This window comes from Cupressus sempervirens, chromosome 4, assembly GCF_028749045.1.
Source record: "Cupressus sempervirens isolate cs-2001-9-10 chromosome 4, ASM2874904v1, whole genome shotgun sequence".
Taxonomy (NCBI): Eukaryota; Viridiplantae; Streptophyta; class Pinopsida; order Cupressales; family Cupressaceae; genus Cupressus; species Cupressus sempervirens.
The window spans coordinates 381,321,021-381,325,645 of NC_143121.1; the positions used below are offsets into that span (position 1 = coordinate 381,321,021).

At 34.4% G+C, this 4,625-nt stretch overlaps 1 pseudogene; it reads left to right on the forward strand.

Moving 5' to 3' along the window:
- Window positions 1–3,458: 3,458 nt before the first annotated feature.
- LOC149561660 (binding partner of ACD11 1 pseudogene) lies at window positions 3,459–4,349 on the forward strand (annotated as a pseudogene).
- Window positions 4,350–4,625: the final 276 nt, after the last annotated feature.

The following is a 4,625-nucleotide window of genomic DNA, read 5'->3' on the forward strand; positions in this document are numbered from 1 at the left end:
GATTGATCAACACCTATACAGGTATCAAACTGTGTAACAGATAATAATTTCTACAAAATAAGATAAAAATAATATATGAGCACATGCTATTAAATTTGAGTTCCAATTTATATATTTTATATAGTGTAATTCAAAGTGCATACTGTATGAGAGATGCCAATGTCTAAAGATCTTGAAAAACAAATATATTACCTCCTAGGAGGAATGATACCATTCATCCTCTATTAATTGAAAATCAACATACATTAATATGGTTAATACAATTATGCATATATGTAGAAAGTAAATAATCATGTACTTTATTAAATTTAAAATTTAATTTTTTCCTTAGTTACTTTGGACTCTCTCCCTCTCCATAAAGAAGGTTAAAAAATGACTCAACATCAATCTCATCACTACCACCAACATAAGCATTTTATGCCTCATCATCAAAACTAGTGCTCTCGACATCATGGACATCTTGTGTTGTATTATCATTACCTTGGGGGCCTCTACATATACCTTCGATACTAGCATAAACTTGTCCTAGTGGACAAATATGTGTCGCTTGCATCTAGTACTCTACTAAATTACTCAAAAGGGCATTCAATGAAGTAGGAGTAGATGATGCTACTCAATGATGGAGAGGCATTGGGAAAACTAGTGCAAGAATTATTATAAGAGGCTGAGGATGTTTGTGATTCTTCATATTACCACTGAGCTTTCCCCAAGCCTATCCTAAGACACCCCTTCACCAACCCCCTGAAATGATCTAATATCAAAATAATTTGGTTTCAAACCCCCAACTCAAACTTAGCCCATAGTTTCTTAAGAAAGTAGCTTGGTACCTCATGATTTGTGTGTGGTGGATGGTCAAATACCATTCACCACTACTCCCAAAGGTGTGCTAATATACATGAATGTGTGCACCATCTAATATAAATGTGAGGCTTCTTCTCACTAATCTCAAGACCCATCTTAGGGTTTATAAAATATCTTTCAAAATATCCTTTATTTAATTTGAGTTGATAGATCTCTCTATAAGATTGACCATCAAAATAGAAGGAACGCATGTTTTGCTTCCATAGTGTAAAGCTATCAATGTCACTATTCAAATGCTTAGTAGACTATACAATGCCTTGCATACTATCTGCAAGGTAAAGTAGGTGAGGGGTGGGTGGGCTTGCGCCTAATGGTTGGGTATCTCACATGACGTTACAAAGGTTGTGCCTCATGCTCTCCCTCAAATCCTATGTGGTAGGTGGAGGTGGTGAATGAGGACTAGGTGGTTGTGGAGGTGGGGGTGGAGGTGGAGATGGAGATGGAGGGGGCAGGGGTGGGGGTAGGGGTAGGGGAGGTGGAGGGGGAGAGTCCATCAAATATAATTTGCATATATGTAAATAGTATAAAAATTCACAAAATTACTATTTAATAAAATAAATCTAAAATATCAATTATATAAATGCACATCTTTAAAATCATATCAATTTACATCTAATACATCTTTAACTACTTGAATATAACAACAAAAGGAGCTCATATATTTGGATTAAAGAAATATTATAGACATCATAAACATACAAAACTATACAAAGTATAGTAAACAAAACCTACTTTAACTAATTATATGGAATTAAATATCATCTAAAAAAATATTGAAAATGAAGACTAAATAAAATTGAATGCTAAATGTCCTTTCTAGAAATCTAATTCAATCCAAAAACTAATAATCTAACAACAAACGCTAATAATAAATTTAATTTAATCTTAATCTAAACCAAATAGAGCCATAACACTATTACTATAATAAAGTTAAACACTTAAGAAAACTTTAATCTTAAGGCTAATTGAACTTTATACCAAATTTAAGCCTAATCATAAAATAATACTCCAAAAAACTATTAATAAATTAACTTAAATGTGAATTCTTAAAATAATTGAATGATAAAATAAATTGAGTCATTACTACAAACCAAACTAAAATCTAAGACAATATGAATAGCAGTTAAGAGAACAATTTGAATAAGAAAAGGGCTTTTTTTTTTGTTGGAATGATTGTGCATTGCCTAAAGCAGGCTACTTCTCTTGGCTAGCACTTCAAAAAAGGTCATTAACAAGTGACAGGTTAGAAAGTTTCAATATTGCCCAATGATTTAAATGCCTTCTATGTAGGCAATTTTTTGAAAATGTTGATCATGGTTTTCTTCAGTGTGCATTTGCCCAAGATTGTTGGTTGTTTCTTCTTGGTAAACTTAGCTTTTCAATGTTGCTACCAAAATCCTTGTGGGATTTATTTGAAGCTTAGCTGGTGTTACATGCAAAATCTCTTTTAGCACCCATCTGGAAATGTTCCCCATCCTTGGTTGTTTGGGCTTTGTTGTGGGAAAGGAACAAGTGTATCTTCAGGTAGGAGTTGTCTACAATTAGTGTTGTTACTGACATAATTGAAAAATCAATTTCTGAATTGGTTATAACTAATATTAGGAAGAGGTCATCACCAATTTTTTTCTCCAATTGGGATAATCAAATTCTCAAAGACTGGAAGTTTATATCTATCCCAAATCTTTTAAGCCTCACAAATAAATTGAAGAATGAAAGATTGAATGTAATATGGCATCCTCCAAAAGAAGGTGTTATTAAGCGAAATTTTGATGGTGCATCTCATGGAAATCCGGGGATTTCTAGTATAGGTGTGTGTTTACATAATCATTTGGGCATACCTCTTTATATAAAATCTTCACATATTCTATGGGGCACTAGTAATAATGCTGAGGTTTCAGCTTTGCTCCTTGGTCTTGTTTCATCATTATCTATGAAGATACCTCAGCTCCAAGTGGAAGGGGACTCTTTTACTATTATTTAGGCATGTATTAATAGAAAAATTCAATGTAGAAGTCTGGCATACAAGCTTAAATATGCTTGGCTCCTAATCGATGCTTTTGAAAATTGCATCCTCAATCATACTTATCATGAAGGTAACCAATTGGCTAACTACCTCTCAAATTTAGGATGTGATGGTAAAGAACTAGACTATTGGGATCCAACTACACTGGAGGAGCTGTACCCAAATTTATTGGATATCATTTACAAGGAATCAAGTTTATCATGATTTATCATTTGACACTCTCCAGGGTAACAGGGGTATTCATCATTTTTAATAGGAAGTAGATTATGGCACAGATTTCTTGACACAATCAATTGGTATGCTAGTAGATGAAGATGTTGGTAGTGATTTTGAACCAGCTGGAGATGCTCCAGAAGATGAGGCTATTGTCAAGGATGGGGTTGACAATCATATTATACCAGGCTGATTATTTTCAGTATAAATGATACTTTTGGCATGATCATTCTCTAATTATCTACTTTGCAATCAAGAGGCAAATCCGCAAAGAATATACACATTCACAAAGAATCAAAGATTCCTTCTAGAACTATGCCTATGCAACACCAAATCCATTTGATTTTTTTTTCCTACTAGAATGACAAAAAATACTATGAGAGTCTCCAATGTGTCAAAAAGGGAAACCAAATGGGTCATGTAGGATTTCTTCTCATTCTCAAGAGACATAGATCATATCCAGATACAAGACAATGGTGAGCATTCTCAAGTGATCCTCAAGCTCTAGACACTGCACTACTTCTATCAGGAGTGACAATTGTAGATTAGTCTATCAACATCTTGCCTGTTGAACATTACTCTCCACATGCAGAGACTTATGATAATCAACCCCCATCTTATGTGCCAAAGAAAGGAACTCCTATGGCTGGAGGTGGTGCACTTGTGAATAAGACTCAAGATGTTGTGACAACCATGCTTGCAAAAGGTTTTGTTCTTGGAAAGGATGCTATGGGCAAAGCCAAGGCATTTGATGACAAGAATCTTTTGATAGCAAGTGCATCTACCAAGATAACTTCATTGGACAAGAAAATTGGTTTCACTAAAAAGATCAGTGCTGGCTCTGATGTTATAAATGAGAAAGTAAGGTTAGTGGATCAAAAATTTCAAGTTTCAGCAAAGACTAAATCAGCATCTGCTATAGCAGAACAAAAAGTTAATAGTGCAGGTTTTGCTTTTATGAAGAACAAGTTTGTCTTACTGGAGCATCATGGTGACTAGTGCATTAAGCAAGGTTGCAAAGGCTGCTAAGGATATTGATACTAAAACTAAAGAGAAGGTTCAGATGGCTGGGGGACAAAGTAATGATCAAAATCCTGCATCAAGGGAAGATCCATCCCATGATTTTGCACAAGTTCATCTAAATGAACCTACAAATGCATATGAGCCACTTAGCTTAGCTAAAAACTAGGAAAAATTTTGTAGCATACCACAATTTGATAGTGGATCATTTTCTTCTCATAAGATTTTGTAGTTGTCAGGGCAGTTTTCTTGTGCTAGGGGGATTGATGCAGATGGTGGCAGAGAGGAAAGTATTGGCATTAGAAAATCAATGAGTTCTAGTTGGGAAGGTGAAGAAAATGCTCAAAATGTCGAGGTTTTTGGCTGGCTAAATGATTTAGGAGTCAGAGGCCTTATGATGAGTCTTTGTATGGAATTTCTTGGCATTTTTTTATTTGGTGACAATTTTGAGTTTTCTTATAGGTTCTTTCCCAAATGAACCCTTGAACTTATTTTTATTATAATAATA